At 37.0% G+C, this 20,813-nt stretch overlaps 1 protein-coding gene and 2 long non-coding RNA genes across 3 annotated transcripts in view; 1 reads left to right on the top strand and 2 right to left on the bottom strand.

Moving 5' to 3' along the window:
• Window positions 1-11,596, bottom strand: part of LOC131301142 (uncharacterized) — a 40,574-nt gene extending 28,978 nt beyond the window's left edge. The window contains exon 1 of the mRNA XM_058327319.1: window positions 11,305-11,596. The gene's annotated coding sequence lies outside the window, so the exon portion shown is untranslated. The remainder of the gene's footprint in view (window positions 1-11,304) is intronic.
• On the top strand, window positions 4,040-11,526 carry LOC131301168 (uncharacterized). The gene is made up of 2 exons (XR_009191182.1): window positions 4,040-4,500; window positions 10,225-11,526. It is a non-coding gene; the product is annotated as an uncharacterized LOC131301168 (long non-coding RNA).
• A 1,238-nt stretch (window positions 11,597-12,834) lies between the features above and the next one.
• Window positions 12,835-17,100, bottom strand: LOC131301165 (uncharacterized). Its single transcript, XR_009191178.1, has 5 exons — window positions 16,250-17,100; window positions 15,780-15,827; window positions 14,120-14,747; window positions 13,090-13,534; window positions 12,835-13,042 (listed from the first exon to the last, which is right to left on the bottom strand). It is a non-coding gene; the product is annotated as an uncharacterized LOC131301165 (long non-coding RNA).
• Between the last annotated feature and the right edge of the window lie 3,713 nt (window positions 17,101-20,813).

Genomic DNA, 20,813 nt, shown 5'->3' with positions numbered 1-20,813 from the left:
GCTATGAAGTTCAAAAAGGACACATGATCCGGTCGGGAAGCAAGTGTGGTGACCAAGTCCTTGAAATTTGAGTGAAGTCCTTTGAAACTATAAAGATTGAACTCAGCCCGAGAGAGAGGTTTTCTAGCAGCACTGAGTTCATCAGCCAATGTTTTGGCTCCACGAAGAAATGCAGTAATAGAGCAGTCTTTTTGCTGAATGGATTGAAGACAACAGGTGAGATGAACCACTCGGGTTTGCGAAGCAGAGGCAAGAGACTTTTCTAGAGTGTCCCAAATCTCATGAGAGGTTGTGGAACCGACAATAATGGGGAGAACTTCTTCAGAGAGAGATGAAATTAATTAAAAGACTCATGAGAAGTTGGTCTTGTTGAGTCCATGCTAATTGATTTGGACTAGAGGAATCACCAGTGGATGGAGGGCACAGGAAAGAGCCATCAACGTAGGCTCTAAGATTTTGGCCATGAAGATAAGGAACAATTTGAGTTTTTCAGTAGAGGTAATTTTTGGTAGTTAGTTTGAGGGAAATAAAATGACGGGCATTATTGAGAGTAATAGGTTGAGAAGAGAAATCTGAGAAGGACAATTGGGTGGAAGAAGAAGAGGTTGATTTGGGAGGGGAAGACATAGCTCTGACACCAACTTGAATTTGTATTTGGGAAATAAAATGTTCTCTCACACAATTTGTGCTTGAGAGTGTTGTATTTATATAAGAGAATCTGTTACAATGGATACACATGGAAGTACATTTGAATTTGAATATCTAACAATCATTATCTCAGCACTGAATAATTATCTCAACAATCATTATCTCAACACTTATAATTTATAATATTTTATGTGATTTTAAAAATATTACTCCCTCCGTCCCTTTTTAAATGTCTCACTTCGTAATTTTAACTTATTAAGAAAACATCATCATTATATCTTTCACATCAACTTTTACCTTCACTTTTCATATTTACCCTCTACGGATACATCATAATTACACTTTTACTTACTAATTTTTTAAAATGGAATCTACTTTTAGGAGCAAAATAGAAAATGTATCAACTTTTACTCACTAACTTTACAAAATGGACACTTATTAAGGGACAATTCAAAATGAAATACTGGACTTTAAAAAGGGAACGGAGGGAGTATATTATAGAACTAATCGAGATCTATTAAATAAGATTCATATTAGATATAAAATTTATTATCAATGTAAAGATATAACTAGTTTTTATTTGGTTAGAATAGTACAAGAGACTATTATATTGCAATAGAGGGAGTAATATTTTACGGGGTTCTATAAAATATCTACTCCAACAATCTTTGTATCCTTTTCAAAGATTAATAAAATCTTTTTGCTCAGGAAAAAAAAATCAGCTCTAACGGATATCGATAAATATGTTTTTTGAATTCGCAGCGGAAAAAATTAGTAGTTGAGCAGTTTCATTACTCTATTGATCAATACTTGTGGATGAGAATAATGTAATATTCAGCTCAACAATGCACCATTAGCAACATGTACACTTGCCGACTTGGAAAGGATTCAATGCACAAGTAGTAGAGAATACTTCCTCCGTCCCGGTTTGTTTGTCCCCTTTTTTGACTTTTTGAAAACGTTTGACCTCTTAAAGAATTGGCTATAATTTTCAATTCGTAATGTTTTTAATATGCAATATGGATCTTGTTTGATAGATCTCAATTAGTTTTATTATACAAAATCTTCAAAATCATAAAAAATATTATAAAATGTAAGATATAAGTATATTTTTGAAAGACACGTATTTCGACAATTGAACAAACAAATTGAGACGGAGGGAGTAATAAATGAGATAATATTCTACACGGCCCCTCCGTTCACCCCTGTTGAACGGGCCCCCCCTAAATTGACGACACCTCACCCAAACAGAAATTCCTCTCTTTCTCACACAGGCAACCTCCCTCATGTGATCACAGCTCCCTTTCCTTCTACTTGCTCCTCCATCCTCTCGTCAGCGGCGACCACCGAGCAACGCCGCCGACAGCCAACGCCTCCACTGAAAACCCCACTCCATCTTTCATCCCCTTCCCCTTCTCCAACGCTCATTCTTCTCCGACTATTTATCAACACATGCCAATAAATTAGAAAAAGAAGCTCTTAATTTTCATGAAATTTTAGGGATCACTGAACATATGGGATCGATTAAGGGATTTTACCTGCACGGATTCTCAGTAAACAACGAACTGACCCATAAGTTGGGATCTACTATTCCTCCATGTATATTAATTGTACGTCCAGTGTGTTTCAGATTGCATACACCCTGGGCTATCAAGTATCAGAAAAGAACGCAATTGTTTTGCCACGAAACTCCATCATTCGTCCCTTAAAATGAGAGTTCCCAGTTGAGAAATGCATTTCATAAATCCCTATCAAAGCCTCAGATGAATTATTCTGCTATAAATATTGAAGTTAATCTGTAATTGAATCCCTCGCTGGGTCTTTAATCAGGAAGGGGCAATCGACTGAGAAGGAAGAAAAGGGGAGGCAATAGCCGACGGATCTCGGCGATTGGTCTAGATCGATGGCAGTTGGGTAAGGGGAAGGGACCAAGTTCTGGTTCAATTTGGAACGTGATGCTTCGGAAGAAACGGGAAAGGAAGGGGCTTGATTAGGTGAGGGAAGGTACATGTGTGTCGCCAGAAATTCTAGTTGAGTAAGGCCGTAAGGAGCTCGATGGACGATGGTTGTTGCTGGACGAAGGACAAGGTAGAAGGAGAGGGAGCTGTGATCACATGAGCAGAGCCGGCTTATAGCCAATGCGAGGGAAGCGAGCGCTTCTGGCCTCTGAAAAAAATTAAAAACAAGGGCCCTTAAATTTTTAGAATTCCTATATATATATATATATATGTATATATGGTCCAAAAAAAAAATTACACTAGCCTTCTTTACACAAAATGGGCCCAATTGAAATTTAAGAGCCACAAAATAAGTCCAAATTGTGAACTATACCGGTTACAGTTGCATCGGGGGAAAAAAGCTTTTCAAAGTTGAAATTTATTAAAAATTATTTTCGGTCAACCATGTCTCAAGAAAGATTAAATGGATTGGCTATATTATCTATCGAGAAGGAATTGGAGAAGAAGCTTGACTATGGAGACTTAATCAATGCGTTTGCAGCAAAAAGTGCGAGATAATTTTCAAATGATGGATTTTGAGGTATGGTAAATTTTTTGTATTGGTTTTTTTAAAATTTTTTTATGACTCTTTGTAGATCACTTTTATATGAAAAATATAGGGTGGCCTCATTCAAGAGGTTCGTTTCTGGCCTCCAAAACTTATGAGCCGGCCCTGCACATGAGGGAGGTTGCATGTGTGAGAGTGAGAGGAATTTCTGTTTGGGTGAGGTGTCGTTTATTTAAAGAGGATCCGTTCAACAGGGGATGAACGGAGGGGCCGTGTAGAATATTATCGCGTAATAAATATTGACTTTGACAAATAGCCTTTCTTTGACTTTGCTGCCCACCTACCCTGTTCCTCTCTCTCACGCTCTCTCACGCTCTCTCTACCTTTCTTCCTCCCCCTCTTCTGTCTCCTATAAATTGTCAGCCCCGGGGTCCCCGGAGCCGTTGTCTTATCCGTTTAGACGAAAATCCAAAAATCGCGTTTTCACGTTCTTTCTTTTCAGAGCTCTTTACTTTTAAAATTTTCAAGTTTTATTCAAGAACACATCTTCCGGTAATTTATTTTATATTTTGTTCTTAATTAAAGTTTCTTGTGGATCTTAACTTAGTTTTAATATGTTGTTTAAATTAGATTTCAAACATGATGCAAGTTAAGGCTTATTTTTCTTTCTTTTTATTTTTAATAATGAGTGAGTAGTTTTTCTGAGGTTTGGTCGCTGGGTAAAAGCTCATCGCGACCCAATTAGGATCCGTCTCTACCCCGGTAAGACCGGAGTCGAATCCACTAAGAACGGTAAAGTGTGTGTTGTGGAACCTCGAATTATAGTATTAAAATAGCTCTTAGGTAGATTAATTGCTTCCCTACTCTCTCCTAAATATATTATGCGCTTACGTATTAGTTTTAACATTCCGGAGGGGAAGAAATTGAATCAAATGTCGCACGGCCGAAACCAGTGGGTTTCCTCTGTTTTTCTCGGCAGGAGCAGAACCTTTATTAAAATTTCAGTCAACCCCTTTAGCTTTTAAATATTATGTTTCGGCCCAATCAATAATCATAAATCGTATTTATTAGAACTGATAAAATTGTCATAATGCTTTGACTAGCTAGTATTGAATTAGTATGAAGTTTACAATGCATAGAAATAAGGAATTAGAAATAATAATATTATTAGTACAGCCACGACTATATTTTATACCGCCACGACAATTTATGTTGGGTGAATACTATACCTTCAAGATCTTCTTGACTCTTTGATTACCATTGTTTCACTTAATTAATTAATACAGACCCACTTGCCGTTTCACTCTCCTCTCTCTCCACTGCAATTGAAGAGGTGGCAAATCTAAGGTTAGGTCACCAATCTCACTCTTGTTTTGCAAATCTCACCCAATACGGACTCAACCTCTTCTTCCTGCACAAGACTGACCAAATTGTTCACGTCTTGCCTCCATTCACCCATCACATCGACAGAGTAAACTTTGACTGAATCGAGCGAAACCTTAGTCACTTTGTTTGGTTCAACTCTCATCTCATATCATTTTTTTCTTTATACATTTCTCAATACATTTTTCTCTCTATCTCTCTTCACTCAATACCACTCATTACATCAAAAATAACTTTAAAAAATTTGAACCAAACAAGGTGAGTATCATTCTCTCAATTTTTATTTTTATCTTTGTCTGAATGTGTGGGGAGAGAAAAATAAAAATTGCAGATTTTCTACCTCTTTTTCATCTTATGGTCTTTAGGAGTGAAGAAATATGTTTTTTTTGGGTGACTAAATCCATTAATGAACGCAATTACTGTTTACAATATGGTCCGTCTGGATTTGTTAACAAAAAATAGCGGATTAGGAGTTATCATCTCGATGGGTTACGATGGAGGGATGAAAAACAAGAGTGGCAAAGGCTGATTTGTAGTGAGAGAGAATAAGAGAAAGGAGTGGGTCTTTAGTCGGGGTTCTGGCTGGCCGGTCCTCTTTTGTCATAGTCTACCCATCCAAGCCCACTACATGTCGAGCCCATTCCATATAAGCCCTGCTTTAAGTAAACTACCAAATATACCCCACCTCTTCTTTGCTCATACGCGACCATCACCAGGTCTAACGCAACTCCTCCTCCTCCTCCTCCTCCTCCTCTTCCCCTTCTCACCCACCGCCACTCCTACTCCTTTTCAAGCACCAGCCGCTCACACCCCAACTCCCTCACCCTCTCCAACGACGGCAACTCCTTCCTCTTCTCCGTCGCCGTTGCCGTCACCGTCTCTAATCCACACTCCAACCCCATCACCTGCCCCGGCCCTGCCGCTATACAGCGTGGTCATTGGAGTTTGCCTCATTTCGCACTTGGCCGTCGACGTGCGGACTTGCTACGAGCTGTATAAAGGTACCTTGAAAAAAATAATTGATTGATGTTTTTTTCTTAATTCAGAAATTTAATCGAATCGGTTTGACCGTCAAGATAGACATATATACATACAATACTTTCGTTTATAAACGTATATATCAACGGTCTGTGAGTCTCTCCATTTCTGATTTGTATATTCTATCGAATCAATTTTGTTTTCTTCTGCATTTGTCTTGTTTGATTGATAATGGAATTCTATTGTGTTAATATATTGGCCACTGAAAGTAAACGAGAATTTGGGGTGTGAAAAGTGTAGTTGGAATGTGAAATCTGTTTTTTGTCGAAGGTGTGAATTCTTCATTTGAGTGTGAATTGTGTCTTTTCTGAACGTATGAATTCTTTATTTTGATACAAATTGTGTTTTTTTTAAAGATGTGAATTTTCGGGAGTGTGAATAGTGCAAAGGAGTGTGTATTCTGGGAGTGTAAACTCTGCAAAATGGTGTGAATTCTTAAAAATAGGTATGAATTCTGCAAAGGGAGAAATTTTATCTTATCTCTTAAATAACCAAAAATGAATACTCCTATTTCTTCTGCAACTGCGAGTGTTTATTGCAACTTGAACATCAATAAATGGCACCTGTGCTTATCGTTGCCGGCAAGCACAACTATACGAAATGGAAAACCCTATAATGTTTCGGTCACGAATAAACCCCCGCACTTGTACATTTTTTCAGTTCAAACCGCAACGCTTTGTTTGAATTGAGGGATTCAGAGTTTGGGCAGATTGGTCGAGCTTAGTATGGAAACTTTGCGTACAATAGGTGGATTTTAAGGAGCTGTGAATTGTTAATTTGGGGTTTAATTTGGGGGTGTGAATTCATAATTTGAGAATGTGAATTATGTCTATTTTTGAAGGTGTGAATTCTTCATTTGGGTGTGAATTGTCTTTTTCGAAAGTGTGAATTCCTCATTTGCGTGTGAATTGTGTACTTTTTCAAAAATATGAATTATGATGGTGTGAATAGTGAAGGGGGTGTGATTTTTTGGGGGCTGAAATCTTGTAAAGGGGGTGTGAATTCTGCAAAGAGATATAAATTCGGAGGTGTGAATTCTTGTAAAGGGGTGTGAATTTGGGAGGTGTAAATTCTGCAAAGAGGTGTAAATTCAGAGGTTGTGAATTCTTTGGGGTGTGAATTCTTCTGAGAGGTGTGAATTCTCGAGGGTGTGAATTCTTGGAGGTGTGAATTCTGTAGGGGTGTGAATTCTTGGAGGTGTGAATTCTGTAGGGGTGTGAATTTTGTAGGTGTGAATTCTTCAAAGGGGTGTGAATTCTATGGGTGCTGAAAAGTGAAAAGGGTAAAATAGTAAAAACATATTTAAAAAGGGTCTGGATGGGATAGCCCTTACAAAAGGGGGTTTGCATGGAACCCACACAAAAAAATAGGACCGGCCAGGAATTTCCCGTCTTTCTTTAGTCAGAGCCGGCCCGGGATAAGCCCAACAAGCACTCGGGCTTGAGCAATCCCCATCACGGGTCAACCCAAAAAAGTAAATCCATTAAATGCTTAATATATATTTAAGTTAGCGTCATAGGAATGGAAAGGCTCTTTAGCCCAGTGGAAAGGTTGTGTGCGCCCATGGATGGAAATCGGTCAGGTTCAAATCCAAGTATGGGTTTGCTTTTTTTCATTTTTTTCCTGCCCAAGACTTCTTTTTGTCTCCGCAGGACATCTTTTTCTTTCTTCTTTTTTTCTTTTTTCTTTTTAATATGCTTAAGCCTCCTGCTATTGCTCCATTTTCCTTTTTATATTTTTTCATGTGGCCTCTATTACTATTAAAAGTTAAATGATTTATTTGCAAAATAAACTTTGTTGTAATATATATATATATATATATATATATATATATATATATATATATATATATATACAGAAAGTCTACACACATACAATCTGTGCACAGATTGTGCACATATTTTGTTGTGGGGCCATCACGGGTCCCACACAAATCATCCGAACCGTTCATTAAATGTAAAATATTTTTTCAAAGGTCCCCGTAAAAAATAATCTCAATCCGATACCTATAGATACTCGATCCAATCGTATAACTTTTCATTATCCGAAAATCTGAATGAAAAGTTAGATGGTTGGATGAAGCACATATAGGCATTGGATTGAGCTTATTTTTTACGGAGACCCTTGAAAAAATGTTTTACATTTAATGAACGGCTTGGATGATTTGTATGGGACCCGTGGTGGGCCCCACAACAAAATCTGTGCACAATCTGTGCACAGAAATCTGTGTGGATAGCACAGCTCATATATATATATATATATTGTTTGGACAAACTATTTTACTTTCGTATTTTTTATATTCAAATAACTAATATAGATGTTAAAAAGTCTATATTGGTAAATATCAGTATTCGTTTAATTCTAACCTTATATAGTAGGTTTTTTTGCTAAAAAGGATTTGTACAAATAGTTGCTTCGGCAGAGAGTACTTTTTCTTATTTGATATTGCATAAAAAATTATCTTCGAGCTATTATGTCACAATGAGAGATTAAGTGAATCAGCTATAATCTCTATTGAAAGTGAGTACATGGATAAGTTAAACTACGATGACTTAATTGAAGATTTTACTTCAAGAAATGCAAGGAAAAATTAGTTTCTTTAAATCGGATCGTGGTAAACCTAAAGCAATATAACCAAAGTTACATTTTGATTCTAATTTTTTTGATATAATATTTTGATTCTAATTTTTTTATATAATTCAAGTTAAAAACACAATGTAATGTAAATTTTCTTACTTATGTTATTTTATTTTTTATGACTTAATAGTATGTGGGCAACCAAATTTACGGTCGGACTTGGGCAACACAAACATCGGGGCCAGCCCTGTCTTTAGTTGCAGAAAAGGGGGGAGGAAAGAACTCATAAAGTAACAGAGAAGAGTGGTGTGCTGTTGTGTGATGCTGATGAGTAGTAAAGCCAAGGAAATGGGCCAACGGAGAGGTGGACGATAGAGGTTGCTCTGTTCATGAACGAGAGAGAAGAGGGAGAGAACATTGAATTGATTGGCAGTGACTTTGACTAATGAGGGCTGAAGAGTCAATTACATAAAAGCTGTTGAGGCCCTAACAAAATGTGTCGTGGCATTAGGGCCGCCCTATAATTACTTCATATAGTATTAAATTAGTATGAAGTATAATGACCCCGTCAAAGACTTATTATATTAGTTGCCTTCAATGCCTAATATATAATTGATTCCGAAAGACTTGTTATATTTTTAAAATAATATATAATAGTTTCATTTCTAGCACTATCATTTCTTGAAAAGAAAAGAACTCTTGAGATTTCTATGCATTTAAAATAAGTTGGGGCAATTTTAGTGATTTTTGTGGGTCAAAATAGAAAAATTTGGTTGCAAAAAAATTATTGTTCTGGTGAAAAATCAAAGTGAGTGGAGTTACTAGACCCCACTTGTCCTTTAGTGCCCCGCCCATGCTAATACTAAATAGCATCAATAATTCTATAACCACACTTACTTTACACACCCACACCCACTGCACACTCTAATATGTGCGGAGTCCACAGACTTATGTTTCTGGGTATGGTCCTAGAATAATTGAAATAGTATTGCTAAATACTCTGTATGCTCTGTTTCTTTAACATAGGCTTCCAACTGGTAATAAAATATTCCTCTCCTCAAATGCCTGTTTGAGAAAGATACAAAGATCACCCTTTTACCGATTATTCATCTTTAGGCAACCAATATTGCTATACGTTGGTTTATCCAAAAAAAATATTGCTATACGTTTATTGTAAGAAAATTGATTTTAGCACTCCAAAAACTGATGGAGGGGCTTCAAAATAACGTCGTTTTGTGTATTAACACAGTTTAGTTTTGGAACCCCTCTATTAATTTTTGGAGTGTCAAAATCACAATCCTTATTGTAATACATATACATGCAGATATGTAAGATTGCCTTAGTGGTTTGGGCGGATGCCCAGGCTTTGGAAGTACTCCTCAAGGTCCGGGGTTCGTTTCTCCACTGGGTGAGTACTCTACAGAGTGAGTGGGGAACATTACTGGTGTAGCCGCGCTAGCTCCCTCAGAGGTTTGGATCATGCAGTCGGGTCCATATCTTGGTTGTAGGGCAGTTACTCCGCTAAGGAAAAAAACAAAAAACAAAAAACAAAATTGGAGCTTTTTTTTCTCTTAAACTCGTTCTTTGCCTAAGCTTTTCCAGATTCCAAAATTAGAGCTTTTTTTTTCAAAACATTTTTCACCAAGCATTTGTTAATTTCGAAATTATAGTGTCAAAATACTGAACATTCCTGAATTCCTCAATCCAATTTGAGATTTGCACTTTACAATGTACTGATCAAATAGAGGGGGTGAGGTTGGTTAAGTCTTCACTAAGAATTCATGGTCGGAAACCCCTTTATTACACTAATAATTTGTGAATCTTTGTGAAATTCTTTTAAAACATATATCCATCCTTCATGAATGAGCAAATGATGCAAGTTGCCTCGAGTGGTAGCCCAATAGAAGGGATTTTGTACTATCTTGTATTTGGTCGGGGTTCAAACCTCAATAATTACACCTAACCGCTATTGACTTTAGCTTGAGGGGAAAAAAATCGATTTCTCATTACAATGCTATAGACCTTGTATAAGAACACTACTAATATTCTTGTCCCTTGTCAAATTTCCTACAGGGTGAAAGGATTTGCATATTCCGACGAAATACTCAAAAACTTGACAAGAACGACTTTCTCAAGTCTATCAACACTAGCGGATGGATCCCGCTGTGACCCCGATAATCATTACTTCAATAACAGTTGTTGGAAAAATCATTACTGAAGGTGTTGAAGCCTATGTGACAGGTCCATTATATATTTCAATTACTCTAGGTTTTATTTTATTTTTAGCAAATTATTCAATCACGGAAAAGCATCTTATTTTTTAGTATTATAGCGATTTCGTGGATAATTTTTCAAAATTTTCTGTACTAATTCAATGAGTTATTTAAATGGTGTGAAACAATTCAAAAAATTTATTATCCAAGGTATGACCCTAAAATTTCAGGACAATTATTTTGGGGTGGGGAGAGTACGTATAATGTCACACTAAAATTCACTATGCCACACCAAATGTAGTGTATAAAAACAAGTAGGATATTGAGACTGGAAGAGGAATGTGAATGGTAATTCCTAACTAAGCCCAACTAAACATGGAAATGGAAAACAATCTATTGCAACCTGCACATTCTATTCTTGTGTCTGTTCCATTCTAAAGAACCAAATGCACCATCCAAAGAATTAGCCTAATCTACAAATTCTTAACCAAATACTTGTTGCTTTTTCTTGTGATTTCAGCTGAATAAGAACATTCATTGATTAAAATAGTCTGAATAATAACATAATGTTTCAAAACACGGAGAAATCCCATCATACAAAATAGAAATCCAGCAATATCCATACCCAGTGCAGTCTTGTTTCTCTTAGAAGATTTGGTATTAGAGATCTACAATGCTTTCACCTACGACCACAATCCACTTACACAAACAAGACAATGGAGAACAATGAAATCCACATCGACAGCATAGTATATACAAGTCAGCTTTAAGGGTTGGCATGATCACAGAAAACATATACAAAACGAACTTGAGAAGACATAAAAAAACTACATTCCGAATCAAGTTTAGGTACCAGAAATCCAAAACGTGTTTTCATCTTTATGCAGAAGCTCATCAATTTGCCAACACTTAGTCTTTTTCAAGAAGGTTGGAATTTTACCAGTTGAAGCCGGAATAAACACCTGCTACATGCTTCTTGCATCAACAAACAAAGGTGCAATTGGGCATGCAAACCCCCAACCTTGTTAGAGAGCTATATCAAGGAAACATGAAAGAGTGTTAGTTCTAGGAAGCTCTCTATCTTCCTCTAGGAAGGATCATAGGAGACTACTTGAAAAAGACAGGTTGACTTCTACTTGATAATAGCCACAGAAAGACAAAAGATAGAAATTAAGAAAGTCTCCCATGACCTGAAATAAAGAACAGTCAGAATTGTTTTGTTTTCTGTTTCATTTTTGCAAGAGAATGTTTTGTAGAAATTAAAAACGATGGATGTTTCTGCGCTTATCATTACATTTGAAGCTAAAAGGATTTCAACTAAAAATGAACAGATCGAAAGAGAAATTAAACAGGCCTTAAAATTTTAAAGTTGGTTATGTATCTTTTAAACTGTTTTCATAAGGCAAGGAAGAATGATATTTCAGTAATTAATTGAGATATCACATGATGACATTCAACTCTACTGCTGTTTCAGCTAGGCTTCTTTTTATTTAAACAAATACTAGAAGGTTTGTTCCTACGTTGGCTCAAAGGTCGATGCTGCTCAGCCTGGAGCAGACGGATTTGATGATTTACTTCTCTTTTCTTTTTTCTTCAAAGTTTTTCCTCTCTCTCTCTCTCTCTCTCTCTCTCTCTCTCTCTGTTATCGATGGGAAGTGAATCTGCCGAGGGTACTTATTTGTGTTGCATAACCAAAGATCTGCAATTCGAAGAGAGAGTAACATAGAATCCCCTGCCCCGCCCATAACGTTATATCGAACAAGTTCAAAAAAAACAAAAAACACATTGTGTATCAATTGACCCTAAATTATGTACATAGACATCTGCATGCCCATCTTGCATAGAACGGAGTGAAAATCTCAATAGTACGCCATAAGCAAATACGAAGCAAAAATCCAAACAAATTCACCCACTACAAAATCCAGGAAATACCCAACATTCGCACGGTAAAAGGCACAAAAGCACCTCAAAGAAATGAAAAAGAGCCACAACAAACATTATATTATCAACCTAACAGCAAAATAAAGTATCAGCCATCATGGACCTCAATTTTGATACCAATTTATTGTTAGTACAGTAGAGAAGGAGAAGAATAAGAAGAAGGAGGAGAAGGGGAAGAAGAAGGAGGAGGAGGAGAAGAAGAAGGAGGAGGAAAAGAAGAAGAAGGAGAAGAAGAAGGAGGAGGAGGAGAAGAAGAAGGAGAAGGAGAAGAAGAAGGAGGAGGAGAAGAAGAGGAAGGAGAAGGAGAAGAAGAAGAAGGAGGAGGAGAAGAATAAGAAGAAGAAGAAGGAGGAGGAGGAGAAGAAGAAGAAGAAGGAGAAGGAGCAGAAGAAGAAGGAGGAGGAAAAGAAGAAGGAGGAGAAGAAGAAGGAGGAGGAGAAGAAGAGGAAGGAGAAGGAGCAGAAGAAGAAGGAGGAGGAAAAGAAGAAGGAGGAGAAGAAGAAGGAGGAGGAGAAGAAGAGGAAGGAGAAGGAGAAGAAGAAGAAGAAGAAGAAGAAGAAGGAGGAGGAGGAGAAGAAGAAGAAGAAGGAGAAGGAGAAGAAGGAGGAGGAGGAGGAGAAGAATAAGAAGAAGAAGGAGGAGGAGGAGGAGAAGAAGAAGAAGGAGAAGGAGAAGAAGAAGAAGAAGAAGTAGAAGAAAGAGAAACAATATCCAGCACTGGATAAAGAGTAAGTGTTCTCTCCCTTATCCAGTAGTAGATATATTATCCTTTTGGGTATGTAACAACTCAGCGTAACGATAATCGACATTGTTTTGCCTATAGAGCAATGGCGCCTCTTCGCTGGAGCTGAGCATGCAACCAATGGATTTGATGAGTCCCTTTCCTTCTTTTTGTCTTACATTTCTTCGTCTGTATGGCTCTGAGAAATGGCCAATTCCATGACACATTTGCTTTCACTTTATATTACTCAGACCCGGCAAAAAGACCATTATCTACACGATAAAATATGGCATGGATTGATTCAAATTCCAAGCTTATACACAATGCATAAAACCAACAAAACCCAAACTAATAATAGTCGCAAAAAAGGACCTACGAGCATCACCATCCAAAGCAATGCAGTAGATTGGAAATAGCACTTGGACAAAGGCATAACCATCTCAGAGAGACAGACACTTCCTGTTCTTGTCCATTTAGTAGGCGAATCTCTTTCTCCTGAAGTCGATAACTGCAGAAAACACAAGGCAATATAGTCATTAACATAAGGTAAGCAACACAGGAAATTCTGAAGTTCGCGAATTAGATCTCAGAACTTGTTCATCAATTGATTCAATTCCCTTATAGTTAAAGAGATCAACTAATACTGCAAGATGGAAGAATTCAAATTCTAAAATAGTTAACCATGTGCGCAAGGAACAGAATTTCGTTTCCTTTAAAACAGCTGAAACATTTTTCTTTCTTTGGAGACTAAAAGAAACCACCAATGGAATTCCTTAAAATTCAAGGTTTCTACCGACACATTCTGAAATGCACCGAAAACATGGTGAAATTCTACAAAACATGTCAAAACAATTGAGCTGCTACATCAATCCTTCAAACAATCACATTTTCTTAAATTTCCATTTTCTTTTGACATTTCCATTATGTTCCAGCCGCAAAATGTTTCTGAAATGTTTCCAAAATATTTATGAAAAATTTCCTTTCCCGAGTAAATCGGAATTCGGAAACAACATACTTTTATACCTGATTGTGTGCATTTTGGCTAATAATGCTCAGAGATGGAAATCAAACAAAGAGATCAGGAAATACTTACAATGCAGTAAGTAGTATGCCATCATGGGAAAACTTAGCCCATACATGATTGCGCAAACTTTAACCTGGAAAAGCGACTTCATACGATTGCTTTCTGAGTTAGATGACATCTCAAGAAGACTAGCTATGGTACTCTGCAAGGCATGAGCATCCTAGTAAGTGAACCGTTCCCCATTCAAAACTTCTCCAAGTGCCCCAATGCTAGCTAAGGTATTAAGTTCTTCATCCGAATAGGCCCTCGTAATTTGAGCTCCAAAAAATGCGATATCACTCTGGAACTCTCTCTGCCTCCTCCGAAGATCCTTCTCCTTTTCAGATATCTTCTTGATATTATTGGAACTCACTATATAAGCAACGACGAATGTAGAGAAGAACGAAACTACCATCAAAACTGAGACCGATGTCCCAAAGTAGGGATAATTTAATTGGAGAAAGATGGAGCCGAGGCCGTGAAAACATTAGTTCCATAAGTGCTAACTGCTTCATTTGCCCTTTTATCAAGCCAAATCCTTCTGCACGAATAATTATTATCCTTTTCTGAAGAGAATTAGCTTCCATTTCCATTCGATCCATCCTTCTGTCAAGTGACTGAAGCCTCGCAATTTGTTCCTATACCTTTGGAGACGAGACTGAAACCAGTTAAAAAGTACATATTTTTATTATCATCATTAGAGAAGCGATGCCACAATGTCATGAAAAATGTAAAATAAAGGTAATCATTTAATCATCAATACAGCTGAGGAGATCGAGGATTTCGCCATGGGAAAGTTCCCTTGACCCGGACCCTCAAGCATCATGACCAAAACATAACAAAATCAGATGTTTTACGCCACCAACCCAATATAAACAATAAACAATTATTGAAAAGCCATTCTCCACCTCTTTAATAATTACATAATTTTTGTATACACCTTCCACATACCCTTCTCTCTTCACCTTACCATTACTCTCTTTGTCTCCCCTTAGCCTTCCTTTCTCTTCTATTCCTTGCTACCCTTTCAGGCTTGAACTTGCCCCGAAAAGAACTTCTCATTTTAGCCACCTTCACGTTTGCTTAAAGCTCGTAAGGGAATTCTCCTCCCCCACCTGACCTGCCTTCCCCTTCCCCTTCCCCTTTCTGTTTCTTTCTCTTTGTACATGAAAAAATTAACCATCTATACATGTATGAGATAAGGTACAACATGTGCATGTCCTCCACGCACCACCTAACCGCACACACCTCAAACAAAGTCACGTGCACGCATACCCCAAAAGACGACACGGCTTAATTTTCTTAATTTTACTCATATATATATGAACTTGTGGGTATGCCATGCACACACCACAAATTGGTTGCTCAGACACCACCACATCACAACACATCACTCCAACTTGAATCACGCCCAATATTCGGACACATAACCCGTACATGCATCTATATCCACATAAAATTAACAACTCCCAACTACTAATAAATTTTCATAATGAAATCATTAGATGCTTGTAGTTATGGTACGGGATATAATTGCATCAATTGTAAAATATGAAAACTATTGATAGCGATAACAAGTGTTAGCCCTATATTCGGTGATGAGAAGATAAAACACCTGAGTATGATCTGACAGCTTGCTTAATTAGAGTAAAACCAAATCACACAATTAAAAGACAATAGAGGCCCTCACCTGCAGTACTCACACTCTGGGCAGATAGTGCATTTTCCTCTGACTTATCTGCAAATAAAAGTAATACAAGCAAGAGGAACGGTCACTTGAGAGAGAAGTACTGTTCTAAGAATCTTGTCAAATTTAGAGCATCAGGCCGCACTAAATAAGATTGAAATTCCGGGTCAAACTGCTGGAAGTACTCTTTTCTATTGAGAGCTTAATGTACATGCATTCATGAAGGCTAATACTTCATTTACCGGTCTATGAAAATAGAAAAGATGCTAAACCATTGGTATAAGATGCAGTATATGAATAGTGATTGGTAATATTGTATATAAATAAAGAAATATATCTCTATCTTATACTTAGGCGACGAATAAGGAAGCTATAAGTCAGAATATCTGTGACTCTTATGTATATTTATGCATATTTAGGTAACCGCAGAAAAAAAAAAAAAAGCAAGTACCCAGTGTTGTTCTTAAATTCACTTGCATTCTTGCGGTTGCCAAGTCGATCACTTACTACTGCAAAATGAGAAAAGGTACAATCATTATCCTATTCGATTGTATTGTAATCTTGCGAATTTTCATGTCGTAATTCTCCGCTATAGTTCAGACTTTCGTTTTATTAATGAAACAAAACATAACAACCAGTTAATTCGAAACAAAATATATTCCAGCATGCAGACTTCCGCTGTAGGACCACAAGATAGAGGCCTCTTGAAAGTCTGCAACCAGCATCTTGGAGATGGATAGAGTCTCCTATTGCTTGGTAGAGCATTTGAACCAAACTAGAAACCATTCCTTCTTACCAAAGAAACTGAATTAGAATCCAATCTGGAAGCATGGACAAGGTTGTTAAAAGTAGAGTTCTACAGTACAAGGGATTGCTGGGAAGGACTCGTGGATCAAATGTTATACTTGGATCAAGAATCGAAATATTGTAGTTGCTAATAGGTGAAATTTTCCCATACAATGATGCCTGTTTGGAAATGATTTAACATTAGTGAAGAGAAGATTAGTTTGATGCAATGCATCCTCGACTCTACCATAAATTTTTGCCTCAAGACTGTAATGTTAAATTGTAACTACATTGATCTTGGAGAGAAATCAAATTTTCAAATCCCCCTCCAAAGAACTTGATAGACATAATAAACTGTCATTAATTATCTTCGGTTTCAAAGGAACAGAAATTTCAAATCTCACTTCAATTTAATTGGAAGAAATCATTTTTTAAAAAGGTTGATAACCATAATTAAGCACAGGTCTGTAGCATGTTGTGTATGATGCACTGACACGGACACAAGATTTCTAAAAAGATGAGGACACGAATACAACGGGAGACGTGTATATTTATTTATATAAATAAAAATAAATAAATATAGTTTGACATCCAGAAATTTTTTTAAAATTACAAATTGGCCCCAATTTTTAAAAATTATATTGGACCCCCAAATTTTAAAAATTATAGTTTGGCCTCCAAATTTTTTAAAAAGATTACAGTTTGGCCACTGCCATGTCCCATTAGTGTCCCCCTGTGTCCCTAGCTGTGCCCCCGTAAAAAATTTAAATTAAATTATACGTGTCCCCGTCGTGTTTCCGTGTTCAACACTGCGATACTTCGACCTCTAGAGGCGTCCGTGCTTCATAGCATGTTGTAATCACATGCTTATGACTCGCGACTTGAGCTCACTAAACTCTGAACTTCACAAAGAAATAGAAAAAAAGTTCAATGCACACACACGTAACAAGAATGAGTAGCTAAGCATCAAATATGTCATCAGAGGAACCTTTGGCCGTAGTTGTATATATTAGAGATGCAGCGGTAATGATTGCCACTATTATAGTCGGTTCAACCACGCTGATGGACTTGAGAAGTTCCCGTAGTCGACCTCAATCGATCTGGAATGTATTCCACACCTGCAAAAAGGTTGCAAATTGAAGAAACAAAATCAACGTATCGCTCAAACAAGTTATGAGATCTTTGATCAGGGAAGCATCATCTGTTGCTATCGCCTATCAGATGCATGTATTAGCTTTACAGTGTCTTTCAATCAGAGAAAGGAACTCATGAATGGAGCACCCCTGATTATAAATCCTACAAAAGCGAAAAACACCGAAGTAGTCCTCCTATCCCATGGGCAAACAAACGGGTTTTGAAATGAAAATGGTCACTCTTCATTTTGGTAAAAATGGGTCAAAAGACTCAAAACCAATTTTTTTTTATGAGGCAAACATTCTGGAGGGCAATTTGAGTGTTACTTCAATTTGAATTTGAATCTGAGTCGAGATTTGAGTAGAGAGTGGACATGGCCTCTTAAATGAGTTCCAAGCCTTGACAGCAGCCACTATTTTACGACATTTTCTATCTTTTGGTCAGGGTTACGAAATTAGAATTGCCTCCAAGAATCTTTACTAGCCTCATTAGAGCAAATATATATACGTTAGAGTCCAAACATCTCTTAATTTTGCAAAATATTAAGAACACTATCCAACCTTGCCCCTCTTACATCCATGTAGGGGTGTATTCATTTTATTTTGACAACTCGGTATCCGACCTAATGAACCAACTAATCCGTGACCCCGTTGGATTGTTGGTGTATTTGTGAACATGTATAGTTATCCTGGATTATTTCATTCTAGCTTGCAGGATGTTGCTTACAGCTCTCTTGGATACGAAATTAGAATGGTTACGCTTCTTGGTAAGTGTTCTTCTTTTCTTCTAGTATCCTAACTAGATCCTAAGTCACTTACCCCCCGCTTTGGTCTACTACTGTTGGTGGCTGTAGGCTGCTGGTGGAGGCCAGTCTTGGAGGGGGACGGCGGCACGGTTGCTGTTGGTAGAGTTAGGGTTTTTTTCTTTTACGTTATGGGTTTGGCCCAATCGGTGTTTTGGGCTTTTGTAGGTTTGTCCCGATGCTTGTTTCCTAGGTTAGCATTTTGTCAATCTCGGTTTTGGGTCTCAGATTCTCAGACACAGCATTGTTCTTGTTGAAGGATATGGTACCGTCAAATTCTTGTTCTTTTACTCTTTGAATCTTTGTAACAACTTCATAATTAATCAAAAAAATTCCTTTTAAAAAAAAAGTCACTTATCCCCCGAACCACATGTATTTAGCATTTTGGTGCAGAATTGAATTTAACAGATTTAAAAGTAAATTACAGACAAGGGACACTCAAACGGCCCAGAAGGAGAACAAAACACAGCGTTAAACTTTCTTGCCAAAAATCCATAAAGTCTTTTCATCGAATGCTTGGAAGCCCGTTCGATGCATGTAAGCCTGTATATATATCGAATGGATCCAGACACAGTTGTGTCTGAATTTGTTTTCTGAACTTGTGTTCCTACTTCCTAGGCCTTTTGATTGGAGAAAGTTCAACTAATCGCAAATCCTTTTTGAAAAGGGGGATTGAATACTTACCGGTTGGTAGTGGGAGAAAACACTAGCTTTATAACCCTTCTTGCATCAACAGATAATGTTCTGTATTGGGGCCTGCAAACCAAAAAGGCTGTTAAAAAAAGGGGATACTATGTTCATAAAAGGTGATTAAAAGTATCGCAATATTCAGTCAAACGAAAATAAATTGAAAATGGTGATTAAAAAAAATTATATAAAGAGATAAAAAAGAAATTAAAAGTCTATCAGTACCTAAGTCACATAATGCGCTGTGTTTGCATTGCGCTTGGGCTTAATGCTTGCTCTCACAGATTTTTAATGGTTTACGTTGTGTTTTAAATACGCTTTCACGTCTTCTTTCCCGTACGCGTACACAAATTGTATGACTTAGATAAGTTGTATGAATCTATGATGCATGGGATGGGATATGGAAGGTAGGAAACTTCTGCTACCATGCATGATAGGAGACGACAGGTTAGAATTCATCCTTGATCGACCAGAAAGAAAGAAGAAATTGTAAAGTCTTCTGTTGAAATTGTAAGTCTTCTTCCAGAATTTCTCGGTAAGAGGCTGCGTCTTGCATTGTACTACGCGTGTAGGAATGGGTCCCCTTTTTAGAGAAGGATTGGATCCAGTCAAGTTTCCTCAGTTTTTATCATTCGGGTCAGATTTGTTCGGAGTGTTTGGGATATTTTATTACAATAAAAATTTACCCGAACAAATCTATGCCTTTTAAAATAATACACTCCGATTCAAAAACTTAACGAAAATGGTTGGGAAAACTTGACAGGATGCCCAATGGTAATTTTTGCATCCACTCGTAATTAATTTAATCGGACATCGATAATTCGTCTACCAAATTATATTTATCTTATATCAGAATTCATATAAATAGACAATCCGGATTGTCGTAGGTCATTTTAATTGCAATCCGATTTCAGATAAATAAACAATCCGATAGTTCAATTTAATCCCATTTCTCTGTAGATAAATATGATCTTGCAAAAATTTGGGACCAAAATTAAGAACATGGATCGTTAAAATGGAATTGTTTTTTATGAGAAGTCTATCGAGCAAATGCCCAAAGAAAAAAAAAATTGTTGAAAAAAGTTTTGGTTATCAAAAAAGTACGTAACTAACACCAAAAGAGATACCGTACATAATTAATATAGAAAAATATACGTAATTTGAAATTATTTAGAGGTTTACCGTACATCCCTATTCGTAATTGCACAACTCTCTCCTAATATAGAAAAATATACGTAATTTGAAATTATTTAGAGGTTTACCGTACACCCCTATTCGTAATTGCACAACTCTCTCCTTGTAGCTTGGTACAATCACATGGAGAATGACGCAAGAAAATCTCTTTCTTCTCACATCAGCATTACATGGGAGAATGACGCAAGAAAATCTTGGTCAATAAGTTGATTGGACAGGTTCAATGTGTTTGGATGAATAATGCAGAGAGGCCTGTCGAAATAGAGGAAAGTGTAATAAAGACAATCACGAATAAGTTTGAACTAAAGACACTGATGCAAAGAAGCGTGTGTGGGCCGAAGAAGAAGAATATGGTGGTGTTCCAAATGAACAGTAAAAAGATATTTTAGAAAAATAAGGTTTTTTAAGTTCAAATATAATGAAAATGAAAAATA

The sequence above is a fragment of the Rhododendron vialii genome, chromosome 9a, assembly GCF_030253575.1.
Source record: "Rhododendron vialii isolate Sample 1 chromosome 9a, ASM3025357v1".
NCBI lineage: Eukaryota > Viridiplantae > Streptophyta > Magnoliopsida > Ericales > Ericaceae > Rhododendron > Rhododendron vialii.
The sequence above is the reverse complement of the archived record's forward strand: the minus strand, read 5'-3'. Positions and strand labels throughout refer to the sequence as shown.